General features: G+C 39.9%; 3 long non-coding RNA genes across 7 annotated transcripts; 2 read left to right on the forward strand and 1 right to left on the reverse strand.

The window, feature by feature from the left end:
• Positions 1 to 3,349: 3,349 nt before the first annotated feature.
• Positions 3,350 to 5,812, reverse strand: LOC143127973 (uncharacterized). Its single transcript, XR_012987760.1, has 2 exons — positions 5,298 to 5,812; positions 3,350 to 4,536 (listed from the first exon to the last, which is right to left on the reverse strand). It is a non-coding gene; the product is annotated as an uncharacterized LOC143127973 (long non-coding RNA).
• A 1,647-nt stretch (positions 5,813 to 7,459) lies between these two features.
• On the forward strand, positions 7,460 to 9,809 carry LOC143127970 (uncharacterized). 3 transcript variants are annotated; one of them, XR_012987756.1, is made up of 3 exons: positions 7,460 to 7,658; positions 8,181 to 9,005; positions 9,265 to 9,596. It is a non-coding gene; the product is annotated as an uncharacterized LOC143127970 (long non-coding RNA). The 3 variants fall into 3 exon arrangements; XR_012987757.1 differs by lacking the exon at positions 7,460 to 7,658 and adding an exon at positions 9,782 to 9,809 and having other exon boundaries at positions 8,127 to 9,005; positions 9,265 to 9,493; XR_012987758.1 differs by lacking the exon at positions 7,460 to 7,658 and having other exon boundaries at positions 8,127 to 9,005; positions 9,265 to 9,276; positions 9,413 to 9,596.
• Positions 9,806 to 11,816, forward strand: LOC143127969 (uncharacterized). Of its 3 annotated transcripts, none has more exons than XR_012987753.1 (5): positions 9,806 to 9,854; positions 10,125 to 10,228; positions 10,391 to 10,441; positions 11,157 to 11,239; positions 11,491 to 11,816. It is a non-coding gene; the product is annotated as an uncharacterized LOC143127969 (long non-coding RNA). The 3 variants fall into 3 exon arrangements; XR_012987754.1 differs by having other exon boundaries at positions 9,807 to 9,854; positions 10,079 to 10,228; XR_012987755.1 differs by having other exon boundaries at positions 9,807 to 9,854; positions 10,122 to 10,228.
• Positions 11,817 to 21,094: the final 9,278 nt, after the last annotated feature.

Genomic DNA, 21,094 nt, shown 5'->3' on the forward strand with positions numbered 1-21,094 from the left:
TGGACTTGCACTTGTAGTATTGCCTAACAATAATAGTTTTCATACATGACATTACCTACGATTACACTCCGTAAGATAAATATCACAACTGGTGCTGCGCAGCGCCGATAGCTTATGACTTGGTGGACTGAACACTGTTTTCCCCGGTGTTTTTTTATGCATTCTAGCTACTGTCAGTGACGCGAGAGAACTTAAGTTATTAGGAAAGTGCGGTGTAAGTTTAGGCTACATTATTTGTGCGTAGTGCCAGTGTCATTCATTTATTTTACATGTCTTACAACATATATACATGCATTCACAGTCGAGTGAAATCAGATATAAGCATACAAAGACGCTTAGAACTCACGTTAAGCCGATGGTAGCACACTGAATGCGAATGCGCGATTTGATGCAGGCAAAAGTATTGACTGTTACTAACGAAGGTTTTATAGCAATAGTATAAATGTGGCGACAGAATAGCCTAGAACTTGGATAACCCTTGCGTTTAGTAGCCTAATTGCGGTGATGGCCAAAACTAATGTGAATCACGGACTATCCTACAACCAAAGAAAGTAAAGGTGATTAGTAGGCCTACCTGCATTAGCCAAATAAAGGACGGGAATGCACCCTTCACAAACCGTAAAATAAAGTTTATTAGTTTTACAGTTGACTACAGTTGACAGTTCACCATCAGTCCACACAAACAATTCTGGTTACCTTGCACTAGCCATTTGGTCGTAGCCTATTCTGTCTGTTTGTAAAGCGCAAATTTTGGTCAATTTCTGTAAAGAAACAATGCCACCTATAGGCCTGGGGTATGAAGTAACGTGTTGAGTCGTGTTGAGATGGATCCGTTTGGACGCAAATATTGTTGATGCGGTTTCAGGGAAGACGGAGGAAAAAAAGATCGGTTTCGTACGTGTGGACAGGGCCTTAGTCCACTTCATATCGTGCTTATTAGAGGCTGAGGCATTTTGTTTATGTCCTGATGACCTAGTTTAGTCTGTGCATCGGGGCAGCTTAGGCCTTCACAATTGTGCAGTATCCCATTAACTGCTCGACAATAGGCTATTTAACATTTTCTTTAAAATTTGTAAACACGTTGTCAAAATCAACTTTAATGTACGCACCTTTTGTTTGAGCATGCAGGAGAGGGAATAATAGCCTAACAAACGCATGCAGCAATTACAGAAGTTGGCTAGGCTACTTTCTTTTACTATGGTTGCCTGTTATCAACACACAATGTTAAGCTAATTCACTAACTCAAGACTTCAAGGCTATCATGGATAAACGTTTTTTGGAAACAATGATAGGGTGGAGATAGCAAAGGATGGAGGCAGCAAAACTAGGTAAAAAAATGTTTGTCAAAACGTTAGCATTACATCTGGATTATACTGAATAATGTTTACTGATGTAAAGCGCGAACGCTGTTTAAAGCCATGCACAACGGTAAACTAGAACAAAACTAAAGATAACTTTATAGGGCCGTATAAAGTTGTCCAAATGAGTAGGTCGTTATTAGGCGTTGTTGTTGTATATTGCATAATGGATTTTGTACTAGGCTACTTTTTAGGTGACCAATGCACGAACGAAACCGGGAAACGGACAAATATTATTAAGCCTTTCAATGTTTTGTTGCACGCGGAGGGGTAGATGGTGCGCTAATTCCTACTGGCGCGCCTTATAGTGACTGCTGTTATCGCGGCAAGCTTAGGCCTATGCTCCTGTCTCTAAACAGGCACAGTGTAGACTAGACCTACATGCTATGTCGTTGATTTTCTGTAATAAATGCAGCCTGTAGCATAGGCTACTTCGGCAAACCCAGACCGGTCGTGGCATCAGTTTCACTTTTAAAACGCAACTGTAGCGAGAGGGAGAGTGCGGGCTATTTAATTTGCAGCATGACAGACGAACTTTGTGAGCGCACTCTACGGACCAGTGGCATCTTTTGTAGGCCTAACATTTTTCATTATTATTTTCCCCCAGCAATCAGTACACATAAGCATCGGTAAATATAACAATTAATCAAGATAGATTTGGCCAAAAGTGGGCCCCCTTTGCGGTCGTGGGCCCGGAGCGACCGCCCCCCCCGCTCCCTCCGCTTATGCGCTCAGCCCAGCGCCCACCCAAATATATGGTTTGCACAACAGCCCTGACCACAAGATTGACAGCAAAGCGAATGCTCTACTTCACATGCAACCACAACCACACAGCTTCAAAGTGTAGGAGAGAACTAATCGACCAGACAGAATTATTTAAATGTTGTGATCAGATTTTATAGTGTTTAGTGGGGTGAAACCTTTTCTACTGATTGAACGAAATGCTAATGTAGCTACGGGTGTGTGTGTGTGTGTGTGTGTGTGTTCTGGGTGTGCTCTCTGTGTGTGTGTGTGTGTATACCCCTAATATGTGTGTCTGCTCCTGGTGTGTGCACTGCTTCTAGTGTGTGTGTGTGTGTGTGTGTGTGTGTGTGTGTATGTGTGTGTGTGTGTGTATGTGTCATAATCATGAAATGCATGGAGTAAATCATACTACAACTCATCTTACCTACTGTCAGCACACAACTGGACCCATACCAATTTGCATACTGGCCGAAAAGGGGGACAGAGGACGCAGTAGCATGCCTTCTCCACTCCCTCCTTCACCACCTCCAGACTCCCCATAACTTTGCCTCAGTTCTGTTTGTTGACTTGGTAACACTTTACTTGACGGGTGAGTTCATAACACATTCATAGCAGCTGTCATAAACTGCACATAAAGCATTCATGATTGTTTTATGAGACATGACTCAACATTCCAACCAACACAACATTCATACCAAGGGCTTGCATGTCCATGCAAAGCATTACAAATTGCACGATTACAATGTGAGTATGATTATACCTTCAAGACTTGGTTCCTTTACTTCTAGAACTTCAAGTAAGAATTGAAAGAGGGGTTGCAATATCTCACAGCTCTACTACATTTACACACACAGGGACTGATGAGGTCAGTTTGGCTGGAACAGTTCTCATCTCTGGTCCACCTCAGCTTATTCTGGTGTTGTCCACAGAACAGGAAACCAGATGGTCTTTTTATGGCATGGTTACTATGGTTTCTGATGACTACATCAAAGAAGATGTTGTGCAGCAGCATAAACATGTTGGTAACACTTTCTATGAACCCAGGATTCATAAAGAATTATACATACATTTAGAAAAGGTTATAAACTATTCATGATGCCACATAATTAGTGTCACAATAATAAAACAAATATTTATACATACTTTATTATACTGATGTAAACGTACATGTATTACATTTTAATTTTAGTGCTAGATAGTTTTGAAATCCTTGAAATATTTTGGTGTTATGAAGGACAGTATATGTGTTTTGGTATCAACATTTTATTTATGGAAAGTAGGATACATTGTACAGTTACACATTGTCAAGACAAATGCGAGAGTCAGCAATCTAGGACAATTGTGGCATTAAGCAAAGTTTTCACATTTGCATGAAGTGTGTCTCTCATTAAAAAATATGAAAATGCATCACAATAAAGCACATCCAAAATCTGTAAACTTAATCTGATGTCTGGACAGTGTTGAGCTCAATGCCTGTCTGAGTTGGCTGCCTTTGGGGGTTCTCCCTACAGACCAGCACACACAGCAGAGGGTCTGCAACCACCCGCAAACTCATAATGCAGACAGCCATGGAGCCAATGTAAGGGGAAAATATCCATAAAGGAACAAATACAAATGGGGCATAGAGAACCCAAAGAGTTCCCATTGCCACTGCAAGAACACGCAGCCTTGTTCCTCTATCTTTGCGGCTTGTGGTTCCTGGGTCGGCACTTGAACATGAGGCTTTAGCAGTAAACACACATGTAAGGAGTGCTACAATAACAGCCACTGGTAAAAGGGCAAAACACATCAATGTTAAAACTAATGGACTGATAAAATAAGTCAAGGGGCAGATCCAGACGGCAAAACTGATTGGAATGGAGCAGAATGGAGAGGAGAGGCAAGAGACGCAGTGAGGATGCCTGAGAGACAAAATGCTCTCTAGCGCCACCAGTTGGTGAAAACACAAACCACACAGCCTTGGCCCAATAAATGCAACTATGAGAGCTATTGGGCAGTCAGGATTATACAAAAACCATAACATTAGTGGATAACCACAACCATGACGACCAATCACATTTGATGACACTAAGGATGCAATGAGGAATGGAATGAGGAAAAGCTCCAAAACGTCACTGAGGAGGAGGAAGATGATGAAGATGGAGACTCTGCCACCACCACGCACATGTAGAAACAACATACGGAGAGCCCAGGACACAGCAGGAACACCCACACACACTCCAATGACAAGAAATATTATAATTCTTGTAGACACATCATCCATATCATCCACAGCATCATCCTTTGCAAGATCATACGAATCATACATAGCTGTATAGTCCATTGCATAAGAATAATTCATTGTATCATCCATAGCATCATCCATTGCAAGATCATAGTCCATTGCATGATCAAAAGAATCATCCATAGTCTTTAACTTCTTCTGTTGTTCAATCTGAAAATGTAAAAAAAAAACATTTCCTCTTTTCACTGAAGGTATCTTGTCAGTTGTCAGTTGTAAGTCTCTTCACCCTCCAAAATCACCCCGGGTAAAGTTGAGTAGAGTGGTATACAAATGTTTGGCTTTATCTTTTAAATCTCAGTGAGTTATTTTCCAAAACGCTATAGTATGAATCCATTTTTGAAAACATGAATAAGTCATGTTATGTTATTGTGTATGTCAGGTAATAGTATCAATATATCAATGTAGTTGTGTTGTTTTGATTGAGTAAAGACAAATCAAGTAACAATAACCCAATTACAGTTCCAAAACAAAATAAAAATATATATTATTGATGATAATATATGATTTTTTTTTTTTTTTAAATGGTGGATATAGCGTTTTGGAAAAGAGCTCATACCTCCTAAAGAAAAAAACATGTTTTTAACAAAAAAACACATGTGCCACAATTATCATCTATCTATCTATCTATCTACTGTATCTATCTATCTATCTATCTATCACTGTCTTTTTGTACTGACAGATAGAACGATTGATAGAGTTTGTATAGACACAGTGAAATACAGAGTGAGGTCTACAAGAACAATTTTGGTTGGCAGCAGGCATGTTTAGCAATATAAATATTATTTTCAATAAGTTGAACCCATTTCAAACATTAAATCTATAGCTGACTGAAGCAAGAACTAGAACACATGTATGTCTTCCATGACTTTGCATACCAATACACAGAAGTGAACACAATGTGCAGAACTTACAGTAGAGCTGCCTAAGGGACTGTCACAGCCAAGGACACCCTAGTGTGGATTGTGATGCTCCAAACACTTCAAATGTCAAATGTCACCTCACAAGAAACATGTCTTGGAGTCAATAAGAAAGCACAAACACTTCAAGGTTGCACATTTACATATAGTCACTGCCTACAAGTGTCAAGGCCAACAGAATGTGAAATCTAGATCAGTGTTTCTTAACTGGTGGGTCGGAATCCAAAAGTGGGTAAAACGACCATGAATACTTGAAGAATGCTTTCACTTTTGTTGAGGACAAAAAGGAACAGAAACCATAGTGTGTGGTGTGCAGTGAATTATTGGCTCATGACTATGACAATGACATGACAAAACTAAAATGGCACATAGAAACAAAGCACCCTACTATCATCAGCACGTCAGCATGTAACATCAGCATGTTCCAAATAAGTAGGCTACAGGCATGTTGTGTGTCTTACTACATAGGTTACCTTCATCATATCAAAATATGGGTAACGACTTATTGACCATGGGAAATTGAGGTTCCCAAGGCCAGAGCAGTTAAGAAACACTGATCTAGATCATATGAAACACCCAGTACAGTGGTAAAAATATTATTATGCATTTATGATTCTGCTGTGTCTGTAGTTTGACACAGACTTCCAGTTCAATTTTACCCTGAGATGCACTAAATGACCTCTGAGGTTGATGGTTCACAGGTTTGATCCTTACGCACATCAATACCTTGGCTATAATCTGACATCTCTGCTTTATATTGTAGTACTGTAAATATCCAAAAAGGCCTATGTATACTGAGCAGCAGACCATTGTGGAGTAGACACTGACCTCTTTAGACATTACTTTTCAGAATAGGGAACTGAAAGTGGTCGAAGGACATTGTGAAGCTTTCTGTGCGATGTGAAAGTTACGAAAACAGGTTAAAGGAATACTTAGGATATCATATGAAACAATCAGAGAATGAACATAGCCAGCTCAGAGGATGATGGCTACACACCTGGGGTGTGGGGGTTCTGACTACAGAAAGGCTCCTAGAACATTGTGTCAACTTCCCTTAAATAGGCTACCCAGTTTGTGATTGGTTACAATGATAGGGATCCAGGGCCTGAAGTTAACTTTTTTGGCCACCAGCCACTGTGGCAGGTGGATTAATTTGTTTGTGCCTAATATAAATGTGAACGACTCAGAAGATGTGTAAGAATGGTTGTTGAACTTGTACAGAATACATGTTAAAGTGCTGTTGAGTTATTAACCAACTTAATCTTATTTATGACTAGACCTACATAATGAATTACAACTCTATCTGACCTGGTGTTGCAGGCATTTAGAATAGAAAATACTTGACCGCAGTCTGCTCTGGGGGAGCCGTCTTCCCCACTTTACAGCTGAGTGTGTGCAAGTGGCTTTTTGAGGACTCGTGGTCCTTAATTGCCTTTACGTGTTTTGTCCTGATTACAAATGGGTTTGATCTTGCTTTCTCCCAGCCATACATACGGCAATCCCGACCGTGCATCTCCTCTTTTGTGACGTCGTACACCAGCCAGTCATGAACCTTGCCATTAAAAAGTCTTTTTTTTATAATTTTTTTTAATCGTCCCCCTCATCCTCTTTTTGTTGCTCTTTTGCAGCCGGCAGCCTCTTCACGCCAGCTACACTGTAAAAAATATCCGTAGATTTTACGGTGAAAATTTGTGAAATTGCAACAGTACAAAACCGTAAACTTAGAAACGGTAGAAAACATTTCTTACAACAGTTAAGTATTGTAAATATGTTTACCAGCTGGAACCATATATTTCACCTTTTTTTTTGTATAGAAAATACGTTGATTAACCGTTAAGAAAACAGAAACATGCCATATTATATAAAACAAGGAGCACACAATTTTTTCCCGCTTTTACCCTCATCTAACGGTCGGTTTCCACATGGCGAAATTTCGCTTCACTCATTGAGGTTGAATGGAGACGAAATTCGCCCTGGTTAGGCGAAATGACAGCGAATCACCGAGGCAGGCGAAATGAGGACCATTCGAGAACCAATCAGGTCCCGTGTTTGTGTTTGGAGGCGGGAGTTACAAAAAAGTCTGACCAAGATGGCGGAGACTACCTGAGCTGTAACACGAACATTTGTATGTTATTAAAATGTTTCTACACGAACATTGGCACTTGTATCAACACAAATTGTGGTTTATATGCCACACGAACTTAGTCAGGGCACATACACCACTAAATAGACCACTATATGTTAGTTTAAACACTGAAACTTTTTAGCTAGCTGACAAGCGAACTGCTAGTAATTTCGGACATTGGATTGCATTGTAAACCTAGCTAGACAGCTAGGCTACATGCTGCAACACAGGTATGAAATATATTATGTCTTATTGATCTTGTTGTTTCTATGAATATGAATTGTTGTTTATAAGCAACATCAACTTAGTCAAGGCATAAAGACCCCTGGATATCTTCATTAAGTACTTAAACGTTTGAACTAGCTCGCTTGCCACCACTGGGCTGGCTAGACACTGCAGTCAAAAGGTTAGCGGTTTGGCTGTCACGGCCCCGAGGTGAAATTTCGCTGGTCTTTTTGAACTTCAGAAGGGGGAGCCGAAGTGCATTATAGGGCGGATAAATAGTCTGATTTACCATTAGAAATATGACATAATACATAGAACAAAACACATTAATATTTTGCTTTTATTTTCTGTAAAAAATACTGGTTACCCCTGTAAAATTCACTGCAGGTAGTCTAATGGATGAATCAAATTGTCTAAGCACCCTTCTTTGATTTATACATATAATATAATAATGTATGTAAATTAACGAATTAATATGCATTAGCCATCTATGTCCATGTGCATTAAATCACTGAATTTTCCCCAAGGTATTTCCCCAAGCTAGCCTATAGGTGGCGCTGCATTTTGTTAGTTAAACCACATGGCCAAATATCAACCGCCATTTTGTTCGCGAAGGAGACAGTGATTTGTGAGATGGTAAGTAATGAAAACGACAATTTAATAAATTGAAGAGTTCAATCTGATTAAAAGTATTAATTAGTAATGCAATTCTAAGCTTCTTGTGTTTGCAATGGCTTATGTCTAGAATTTCCTTCGGGATGAATAAAATACTATCTTATCTTATCTGAATCTCTGTTGTAGGATAACGTTAGCCTATGACAAAATTGCCAGCTAGCATTCAGATTTCTGACCATGCTTTGATTAATGTCAACATTACCTTAGATTATGTATATTGTGCTTCGATTCTAACTTGTAATACAACGGAGATATCATACTTAGTCTACACCGTTTTTCTCTACAGTCATTAAGTCTATATTCTGAGCTGGAATGTCAATTGTCTCAGTGTGAAATATCTAACTGAGTTCTGATTGAGAACGCCATTTTATTAACGTTAATCCCTTCATTGTGCACAGAAGCTTGAAATGACTTGACGGGAGTTCCAGTCATTTAGCCTTGCTTTATGTTTCCAGGCGAAACTTTTGGCGTTGAAGTACATTAGGTGTTAAACATGTTTTATTGAATACATTCATTGTTTGGACCTTTACAGTTAGTAATTGGATAATTGCTAGAGTTAAAGCATAGTTTTGGCTAATGTTAACAGGAAAATTGTGCATTGGAAATCGTATTGCTTTGATGCAAGTTAACGTTGCCTAATCTTTATGTTGCAGGTATGTTGGGAGAGACGTCTACAGGTAAGTTTTTACATTTTCTTTACTAGGAGTAGGCTATTTAGAAGTGAAGTGCTGAATAGGGTTTCTGAACGTTTGGGGAGGAAGTTTTTTTTTCGCGCTCGTTTTAGCCATGCTTTCCAGTCACATTTTGTGGAGCTGTTCTGTCTGCTAAGGCGTGCATTGCAAAGTGCTTCGTCTGTTGAGTGTAAGGGAAAGGTAGAAATATCATTGCATTGCTGAGGACTTAATATTTATTTATTTGATTGGTTTGTCTCAACAGGGTATCAACAAGGTACAGTGATAATTTATTGCCACAGAAATGTTAACTGATGAAGAGTTTTGTCATTGTACAGGTTAGTAAAAATTAAATGTCCAGTTTTATGTTATAGATTGAACTCTTCAGTAAATTAAGTAAAACTGTTCAACAGAAATTCCGATAAAGCAGTAATTCCAATTGTAAAATAAAAACTGGCGCTGTATTTCCAATAAGAAAAGCAAGCATGAATTCGGTAAGTCTTTTTTGAACTGTAGATGGTTCATTCTCATTACTACTTGGTTAGAACAACTATGGAACCAATGATGAGTATATGTAAAAGGTATGCAATGTCTCTCTGTTTCTTTCTCTCTCTTTCTTGCTCTCGCCAACCATGGTAAGTATCCCTGATTTCTTGTCTCTGCTTTGATTATTTATGCTTTCATTTATATTGTAATGCTTGTCCACCAACATTACATCTTGCTCCTACTGCATCAGCCCTAATGTCTCATCAATCCCCTGTTAATCCCCCCTTCCAGATCAGACCATCTAGAACAGGACACAACACCCTGAAGGAGGGCTAGGACACACAGGAGACCTGTAGGCCCACTATGCTGGTAAGTCAATAGAATGCATTTTACATTTCTTAGTTGAGACAATACTGCTGTGTCAAGTCAACTACAGATTGCTATTCAAAGCTAAGCTAGACATACTTAAGAACTGTCAGGTAGCAAATGAACATTTTGAATTGAAATGCTTGGTTGTATAAGTAAAGGAATGTAATGTAATATAATATGTAATAAGTTTGCTAATGTAGTTTTAAATTTTTTTTTCTATCTAGTTTGTGTGCCATTCACCCCTAAATTTTCTTTTGACCTGCCAAGCAGCAGCACGAACGACTGGGTCGACTTAGGATTGAGTCCCCTCTCTGCCAGAAATTATCACTGTGTTCAAGGAAGACCCAGGCCCAAATAAAGCTGCTATGTCTAAGGTGTGCTGGAAAACTTTCTGTTTTGACTTTTCATTCATTCACATTGTATACAATTTAGCAGCCACATGTGGCAACATGTCAAAGATGATGCAAATCTAGTTCTTTTGTAAGTTATAACAATGTGATATATTGGTGAAAGTTAACATTGTCTCGTCCTTGCAGGTCAGCCCCTTTTCCTCAGCTATTCAAGTTGGCAGTCATCTAATATTAAAGGTAAGATGTTGCTAATTTTGTTAGTGGTTAGTGCTCAAACTATGTTTTCTATGCTCAAGTTCATATGTAGACACAAAGTTCATTAAAACGTTTTTTTCTAAAGACACACATTTGCACATTTGCTTACCTTAGCCACTCCCTCTCGCCGCCATCTTGGATTGTTAGGATACGCAAATGTGCAGTCTTCAGAAACAAAGGTGTTTATAAACTGTGCTCCAACAATGTTCTCTATGCTCGAGTTCATATGTAGAGACCCCGATAATACTTTGAACAAAGTTTGTTCCTTCTATAAACCAATCTATAATCACTTAGAAACCTTGAATTTCTAAGTGTTTATAGATTGACATTTTGTGAGTGTGTCCCACTTGCCCACAGTTCACCCATAGAAGCAATACAGCTGAAAGTGAGTAGAACACTACTACTGGAAGACACGGGTTTGGACGTAATTGTCTCGTTGACCGAATTTTTGACTTGTGCCCATGCACACATAGAGCCTACAATCGAAGTTTGCCGATGTTACACTTTAAGTTGATTTTCATGTATAAATTCTATCGAGGGGTGGATAAACTCAAATTTGAGAGGGGTAAACTGTGTTTACTTGAGTTTAGTCTCCACTACAGCCCTGGCTGTCTACTACCTTTTGCCTATTTTCCCACTATGTTCCTTTGTGTCAGTCATAATTTTTCATAATGTTTCATCAATTCACTCCTGCCAGACCAAGCCAATGTCCCGCTCACCTCTGAAGAAGGGAAAGATACACATGAAGCCTGTTGGTTGGCTCGGCAGTAGCAGTCCATGGTGAGACTAATCAGCGTTGTGTTATGGGGTCTTGGGGTTTTGTTACTATCTGTTATATTCTGCAGGTTCCACCCCAGCAATGTGTCAACTTTTAACTGATAAACTATGTACCTACTGAGCTGGTGGCAATTGCATGTGACAGTAAATTTATGAATTGCTTTATTCTACCAGTACTCGTTGTAGATATGACTTAAAAGTGCCTTTGTTTTCTCTTCCTATGCTGATGTTCCTGATCCATTCAATGGCGCCAGAAAGGGCTGAAGCAGCTGACCTTTCTCCTTCGGCACACCTACAAGCCAGGGTAGATTCTTGATGTCCAGTACTGTCCCTTTTTTGACTTCACAAGCCACAGAAAGGCAACACCTTTGAAACATCTCAAAGTTTTGCAGACCTGGACTTTTTCCATGCCATAAGACTGTTGAAATCTGTGGACTTATGCCTAATTACTATGTAAGAAGGGAGGTATTCCTGGTAATTCTATTCAAGCTCATTGTTTTTGACAAGACATTTTGGTACAACATGGGCAGAATGGCCAACTAACAGCTTATTAACTGATTAGGGCATAGATGATTGTAAGTTCTAGGAATAAAGTTGTCTTTTTGACCAAACTGTTAATTGTATGGTTGATTTGTGTGGTAAACATAGGATAGGTAAAATAGTAGTAGAGACTGTTCAGACGGATTTGTTAGGGTGTTAGTTAATGTATACAGTAAAATGTGTTTGAAACAAAAGTTAATCGTAAAATCAACATACATTTTAGCGTAAATGTAGAGATGGTTAAACTGTATTTATTACGGTAAAATTTTGGCAACCCAGATGCCGGTCTTTCACTGTTAAAATGACGGAATTGTTTTTTTTTTCGTATTTATTACGGTCAAATTGCGGCAACCCAGCTGCCAGTCTTTCACCGTTAAAATGACGGAATTGTTTTTCCGTATTTATTACGGTCAAATTGCGGCAACCCAGCTGCCAGTCTTTCACCGTTAAAATAACGGAATTCTTTCTATTGTATTTATTACGGTAAAGTTCTGGTAATCTAGCTGCTGGGTTTTTCCGTAAAAATAACATAATTTTTGTACCGTATTTATTACGGTGAAATTCTGGCAACCACAGCTGCCAGTTTTTCACCGTAAAATCAACGGATTTTTTTTTACAGTGATATGCCGCCACATGCGGTTTGCTCATATAGTCTAGTGGTGTGGTGGTGAAGTGCAGTGGTGCTGTGTTCAAGAGCTTATAGGTCTATGTCCAGTAGTAGCCTATATTTTAATTTAACGTCTTTAATGGTAAGAGACAGGGACGTCATTAGGATTGAAAGACAGGGGGTGGGGGCTTAGCCCCTAGGGTTGTAGGTAAAATTTGATCACACCTTAACCCTTAGAACCCGATTGACGCAAAGTGCGTCAAAAAACACACCCTTTCTTCTCTGTTACATTGCTCCAGAACGGTATATCGCAGCGAGATGAAACATTTATTGCACGACAGAGCAGAAGTGGGGCTTTCCAACGAGACTACACACTTGTCTGTACGATCTAAGTATGAAAATTAAAAAAAATCATGAAATTAAATCAAATTGCATCATATTTACAGTCTATACTTCTCTGCATTCACCTGCACACACATTACTCTAGTTTGAATTACTCGCGAACCCGTGATCGCATCGATATGGCAAGCATATCAGATGAAAGAGGGAGCACAGGGCTTTCCATTGGTACCATGTTTATCGATCCTTGTGGCTTATAAAACCAGACGAAGTGACTGCAAAATAATAACGTCATGTACACAAACCAACGCTGCACACTCATTACTCTCGTTTGAATTACTCGCGGACCCGTGATCGCATAGATATGCCACGCATGTCAGATGAAAGAGGAGACTCAGAGCTATCATTTGATACCAAGTACATCCTTCTGGGTTATAAAACAGACGAAGTGACAGCAAAATAATAACTTCATATAGCTGGACCTACCCCACGTTTTTGTCTGTTCTTGTGGCAAAGCATGTTTATAATCCAATGCTATCATGTGTTTCTCTATGGCAAAGCATGTTCATATTCCGGTTTTGAGATCCTAGCAAATTCCTTCATGGCATCCAATTCAAGGCTCACATTGCATCCCAATTTGTTCATCAAATAAACACCTTTTTTGCCTTTACTTTGTTCATGGCAATGCAGTAAAGAGTTGAGAATTATTATGACTGCATACACACAGGCACGCAGGCTAACACGCAACCTCGGGTCAAGTCAGGTCAGATCAGTTCGTGTCACAGATATGGAGCGCAGAAATGTCATTTTTCATCACTAAATAAAAAATGGCATTTATTTCCGTAAATCACACAGCAAATATTTCTGTAAATTGCTCAGCCCCAGAGTATCCCTCCAACATGGCAATTATATTGTATATATCAAATATCAAAATGGAATATCAAAAGCCCTGGATGCCCTGCCAACGACCTCCTCAAACAGACGGGCCAGCTCGCCTCCCACCGGGCTGGCTGCACAGGGCTGTGCATAAGGTAACCTCTCCCTCAGACGAGAGAACGGTCTCAACGTCCACAATGGCCTCCTCATCTTCCTCCTCCAGCTCACACGGACTGGTAGGAGGAGCAGGTTGGGGAACTGCAGGCCTTGTGCTAAGAGAAAACAGTGAGGCTGCTGAGGATTCCCCAATTCCCCTGGCTACTCTTGCCATCTTTCTTGACGGCCCCTCGGAAACAGGAGAACCCGCACGTTTACCACAGAAAAAACGACAACGGGCTTCCCTTGTGTGTGTAGGCATAATAAAACAATTAATGCACAACTGGGGGGCGTCCCTTGCCAAGAAAGCATGTTGGTGGCCCAAACACAATACACACTTATCATGGCCATCCAAATGTGGATGATCAGTTAGTGCCACAGCTACTATCTCTCACCAATTCCAAAAGCTTGTAAGGAGATCACCTCCTGTGGTTGCTTCAAGGGATGTCTAAGCCTTTGCTGCAGTTGCAGGGAAAGTGGCATGTTATGCATGGAGTCATGCAGCTGCAGCAGCACCTGTCAGAACACTGCTGGGAGGAGAGAAGAGGAGGATGAGGATGATTAGGATAGCCTAAGTGTGTACCTCTTCATACCAAGAAGTTCAAAGAATTGAATAGAATAGAATAGAATTGATTAATTACTAAATATATAGGAAAATATGCATTATTAAATAAATAGTTAAAATACAGATAAATAGATAAATACAGGTGAATAAAATAAATAGATAGTTAAAATATGGTAATCAACTTTGTTTCTAAACATGTTTCAAGTAAATTCTGCAGAAAGCCATCAACCTGTTATATGGTCCTCTTTTTTCATGAATTATTCATTATCCGAGACAACAATTTTAACCATGTACATTAACTTCAAGCATTTTCTCTAGTCTTGATCTTAAATCTGAGCATGGCATTGAATTCCCTATATGTGAAAACCTATAAAAGCACATTACATTCAGGTTTTTACCTTGTACAGTCCAAAAGCTACGTGATTAATTCTATTTTGACCTGGCGGCGGCGGCCATATTGGATTTCTCCATTTTGAGGCATTATGGGACATTTTTGAGCCTGGCATACAAAAGATTTGAATTCAGCACCCTTCAAAACCCCTAAAAATGTTGTATGCCAAAAATTAACATGATTTGCCTTCGGGACTTTAAATAAGCACATTTTCCAAAATCCTGCCTAGTCTACTACAACTGCATACCTGTACATGGCTCTAACACCATTGTCAAGTTTGTCAAGTTTGCAGACAACACTACGGTGATTGCTGTCATCAGGAATAATAATGAGACAGCCTGCAGGGAGGAGGTCCAGCACATAACATCGTGGAGCACCGACAATAACCTGGCTCTCAACACCAAGAGGACCAAAGACCTCATTGTGGACTTCAGGAAGTCAAAAGCTAGCACACAAAGCCCCATCCTCATCAACAGGAGGTGGAGCATGTCACCAGTTCATGTTTCTGGGTGTCCACATCTCTGTAGACCTCTCTTGGACCCTCAACACCTCTACCTTGATCAAGAAGGCTCACCAGCATCTCTTCTTCCTGAAGAGACTAAAGAACACAACCTCTCTCCTCAGATCCTGGTGAACTTCTAAACCTCTACCGCTGCACCATTGAGAGCATCCTCACCAACTGTGTCACAGTATGGTGGCAACTGCTCTGCCTCCGAATGGAAAGCACGGCAGAGGATGGTGAAAACTGCTCAACGCATCACTGGTTCCTCACACCCCTCCATCTACGCCCACCCCCCCGGTACAAGGAGGCGAACATTTTAACCCACCCATAGTATTCTATTTATATTTATAAATGTACACACTTTATTACACTTTACATTACAAACATAGCGATATTCTACTGATATTTATACTGTTCATACTGCACATACACTTATATATTTTCAGTACTCTGCACAATGACAATGAAGTTGAATCTAAGATAATCTAATCAAATGAAACATGTGACTGCTGGCCATCTTTCCCATTTGGAATCAAGGATATGATGCTAGCTTGTTAGTTAACGTTTGTTCGTGATTAGTTCAAAGGAACTCCAATGATTTTAAACTCCAAACATGTGTCTCCCCACCACGAAGATGTTTACCAATGAAGTCAGGCCACACTCTTTGCCAAAGAGGACCGTAAACATAGTCAAGAGTATAATAAGGTGATAATAAGGTTAATTAGCATAATAATCGTTTTTTTTTGCATTTTTATATTTTTCATAGCCTTTACTTTTTATTTATTGCCCACGGGAGATTTCTGAGATGCACAGATGTGAACAATATTAATTTATTTACATGGTATAATGATGCCCGTCCAAAGAAAGTGCCCAAAATCGCCATTTTGTTTATGCTAATTAGATGGTCAAAAACTTAAAATTCTGCTTGGGAACAGGGCTAGTTGGATTCAGTACATATTAATTATGATAAAAAGTCCTGTTCCCAACTTTTACTAAGAAATGCCTCTAGACCCATATACAAGGACTTTTTCTTGAAATAGCACTTGTCTACAACCCAATGATTTGGATATTGCATCTTCGATTTCTGTCCTCCATGTCAGCTAGTTTCAGATCCAGTTGTTTGTGTGTGTGTGTGTGAGAAAATGATGGGCAAAGCGAGGCTTTATGAAACGTTCGAAGCAATTGTTCCGAAGCTTTGAAACAATTCCGACACCTCAGAGCTGTTTAGGTTGAAACAAATCTGTCAAATACTTCGTATTGGAGATATAGTCTTTAAAGTTTGTGGCTCGCTGTGTTACCTGTGTTCAGTCTTTCTCTAAAGCTAAGCAGCATGCCCTTGGTCAATTACTGGATGGTAGACCACATGAAGTCACGATAAAGACAATCTTATTGCTGCCACTTTGTGTTCTCTAAATCACTTTCTTCTTATAAAAACTCTCGATTTTTGACCATTCTGAGAGTTAAGTTGAAACTGTGTGGTTAATGGTGAAGTAAGAAAACATAAACAGATATGAAACAATACCTTACAAATCAAACGGGGATCGAACCACATTTGAGTAGCCTGGGCTACCGTTCAAAAAACACCCTCACTAACCACTACACCATCATGGTTATTGCTTAAGAGAAAGCTACACTGTTAATTGAACGCGCGGGCACGCCTCCCCACATGTCATGGGGATTTTGAACGATGTTTCGAAGCAGTGGTCACATGACATGGCTGTTTTGAACCACGTTTCGAAGCAGTGTTTCGAAACACTTGCGCTTCGAAGCCTCGACACTGATTCGAGACGTCGGTTTCGAAAGTCACACCCCTAGCAGAATGTAATGTTTCATTGATTTATGTAATAGGTTCCTATTGTCGGCGCTGAACCCCAGGCAAACATTCCGCCACTTCCCCCTGTTTAAGCCTTGGTTGTCCTGATCAGGTGCGTTTTTATCTTGCATGCACGCACGCACTGCTTTCTTGTGTTTTGATGGTTTTAGTATTTTAATCTGCCGGTCGTTAACAGGAAGGCTTGGTGCGACGATGACTGGGTGAAAGACGAGCTTTCTTAGAGTTGGTAGCCTACAAGGTAATATTAACCCATTGTTATGAAACACACTGAATGCCTGTTCTTTGTATTTACTGCATGTGATGTTAATATTGGCTCCGTTTGCTTTTAGGAAGAACTCCCGTTAATGCCACTGCTGTTTTGCCATATGTAGGCTATTTTGTTTTCTGTGATTGGTGTAACTTGTTTGTGTTGTCTGCGATAAACTGGCTGCCTGGTTAACGCTGTCGCTAGTTAGGCTACACGGCTGGTGTAGGCTACGCTTGGCTTGTCCTGTCGCCTATGAATGTATGTCCGTGTCCTTGTTTTTTTTTGGATACATGTGCTGTTTCTTTTGTTTTGTTTGTCAAACCAACTGTGTTCGTTCAATCCCCCCTAAAAAATTTATTTAACAACAGTCTCTTTCTCTCGTAGCCTATTAGTCCTGTTGCTGGAGAGTTTATAGGCCTACGCATCAGGCCCACGGATGGTGCAAGCCCTTTTTCTTCCTCCCCTATGTTCACTGCATGCTTAGTAGAGCCCGACCGATTTACCGGCGGGCCGATATTAGGCATTTTCGGTATCGGCATTTATAATGGCCGATAAATTAATATTTTAAAAATAAAATAAAAACAGACGAAACACCCTTCAACCATGTCATGAGTGTTGGCGTTGTATAGTTTGTCCACCAGAGGGCACTCTACACCGTCCCTGCTGGCAACACTCGTGTGCCACACATCCTGCAACCTGCTGAGCCAGGCAGACTCGGGCAGAGAGAACCAGTTATCCGCGAGTGAGATCATCAGTTAAGTGTGTTCATGGTGATTTGGTCACGAGACATACATTGCTTGAATAACAATTAAAAGAACATCCCCATCAGTTCTCTTAACTCAAATAAGCATGACAAAATTCGTGAAAACAATGTACAGTTTTGCTGCTGTTAAATAAGCCGAGAGTGAAGCGGAATTAGCTAGTTTACGTTATCTACTGAAGATGTATTTCTTTAGCGTGACACTTATAGCAGTGAGACGTATCATCTCTCCCCGGCCTGTTATTTTGAAAGCGTATGTTTTACAATTTGCAGTATGACGTTATCCATTGCTAAATTATGGTTCATCATAGACTAGCTAACCACAAAGCTAGCTAATGCCATGAATATCAGTGGAAGACCGCTAACGTTAACATTAATGAGCTTGGAAACCACAGCGAACTTATTCTGCCTAAATAAAGTAATGATTACTGTATTTATAACTAGTATATCTGTAGTTACAGTCCCTGCATTGTAAAATGTAAGTTAGACGTGCAAGGAGTGAACATTTAGACCTGGACTCTGTCTCAAATCGCGTACTTCTGCACTTACAATACCTAATTTGAGTGCATGAGGAAATTCCAACGACACGAAGGGCGCTGCAAGTTCCTGGATGGTGCACTCGTAACGGTCAAAAAGCTGAGTGTGCAACGCTGGACACTTTTTCGCCCTTAACGGACGCCATCTTGGCCAAATAGCGGAAGGAGAGGGAGCGTTTTCAAACTCGTGGTAATCGCGGTTGAGAAAGCTGAAGCAGCAGCAGTGGAAAACACACTTTACGGAGGTACAAGCAAGTTATAACATAAACGGTTCATGATTTGACACAGTATGACCATGTCACTGTCAAGTTGATGACGCCAATAAAGTTATATTAAAATGTTTGCGATCGTCATGTCCGTGAAGTGCACGAAGTTAGTGTTTGATATGAGACAATACTATTTTGTTAAAATTTGCGCACTCCGCCAGTAAGCACACAGTGCACATAGTGTACTACACGAAAGTGTACTCACGTAAGTACACCAATTGAGACAGACTCATAGAGAAAAAGTATCAAACGTAGCTTGTGCAAAACGTAGCTTGTGCATAAAAGTTAGCTTTTCTTTTACACATGTGTGAAATCCAATGATGCCAAGTGTGCGTTTCAGACTTTCGTTCAGCCGCACCATTAACGAGTTACATAATGGATTTAGATAAATAGTTTATTAGATAAATAGTAGGTTTTAGAAGGCAGGCAGCAACTGATGATTGAAAAAGGTTTGATGTAGCTTGATGGAAAACATTTTAAAAGTGCAGGTAAAGGGATAAGCAAGCTGACATTGTAATTAATAAGGTAGCTTATAAGGCATAGGGACTAATTATTACACACGCACACTCAAACATTTAGGAGTGACCTTTATCTTGTTTAATGATAAATGATGATGATAGTAATAATGTCATCATTATTTTTTGTAATTATTAAGTCTTAGTTCAAAGTTATATTTATGAAGCTTACCAAGTCTTTTAATACTGGTAACTTTGATTTGGTTGTTGTTGTTATTGTGTTTTTGTTCAAAAGACTAAGTTTCATATCTTAAGTTTCTATTTTTATACATTTTATTTATCAGAACTTTAATATATTTTGATGTTCCTCTGTTCCACTGTGACAATATTATTTAAAAATAAACAAGTTTGTTTTTAAAATGCATTATGATATTATTTTAGTCAATACTCATAAATAACTACAAATAACTAATGTTAGGGAAATCTGTTAATGTTTTGTTGCGCGTTTCTGAAAAAAAAAAATATCTGCCGATATATCGGAATATCGGATTTTTAAATCAACAAATATTTGTATCGGTATCGGCCTTCAAAATCCTTTATCGGTCGGGCTCTAGAATGAAGTCACTAAAATCTCTATCTGCCAGGTCATGTGACGAGACAAACCATACCATCCATGCAATGAAGGGACCATAGAGGAACCCAAGTGTGAAAATGGCTACAACAAGCACACTTAAGCTTGGTCTGTTGGGGGCATGTGAGAATGGGACGCAAGAACATGACGTTGTAAAGCACACAGACATAACTGCCACTTTAACAATGCATCCAGTGCACAGTATAAGAATTAGGACAGTGGAAACCTCTGAAATTATTCCATATATGGGAATGCATATGCACCAAATGAGAAAAGAGAAAACAGCATAAAATGTAGCAATCCGTAAGCAAGGGCATCTGTGGGAGAAAAGCCCCTCTAGCGCCACCAGCTGGTGGAAGCATAAACCCCAGAGTCTGGTGGCTCCCAGGAGGCAGCTGAGCGTGAAGCAATCGAAGCCGTCCGCAGAACACAGACCGTCGTGCTGTAGAGAGGCCACCACAACAGGGATGAGGAGAATCTCGAAGGCGTCGCTGAGGAGGAGGGAGACCTGACCGCCGCCACGACGATGCAGGAGCAGAGACCGTCCGGCCCAAATCAGGGCACACAGACCCGCCTGCAGACCGATAATGGAGTGAAGTGACAGTCTGGTTTTGGCCAGGTTCCAGTCTTCTGCTGACACATTGAACTTCCATGGTCCATGTTCAGGCCCCATCACTGGTCACTGGAAAATCACACAACACACCGTAACTTGGAATGCACATCCAGTTATGTACTAGAGGTAAGGCCACAACAAAAGATGGAGTCGAGAGGTTGGATTATAACAAAAATATGGTTTTATTAACCAAACAACAAACAAACTAACTAACTAACAAGAATGTGAGATGGGTCCAAGTTGGTCATCGGTAATGCAAGGATGTTCTGTGTTTTGCAATATGTCTGAGTGCCGTGATGCATGTCTACAACCCAAAACAAAAAAGGACCTGTAACACTTTACGATAAGGGTATATAAATGTATGCATGATTTCTGAATTATTTCATTCCTTTATATCTTCCTTTATATCAGGAACTGAGAAGAGTTCATTGTCTCTCATGCATTATCTCATGCAGGAACAACACATCAACTAAAGCATTAGGTATGGGTACATCATTATGATTTATAATTCTTTAAGCATAGTCAACATGTGGTAACACT

This window comes from Alosa pseudoharengus, unplaced genomic scaffold (genome assembly GCF_046254945.1).
Source record: "Alosa pseudoharengus isolate Yale_2024_CS ecotype anadromous, Long Island Sound unplaced genomic scaffold, YU_APseudo_1.1 YU_APseudo_1.1_scf_17, whole genome shotgun sequence".
Lineage (NCBI taxonomy): Eukaryota > Metazoa > Chordata > Actinopteri > Clupeiformes > Clupeidae > Alosa > Alosa pseudoharengus.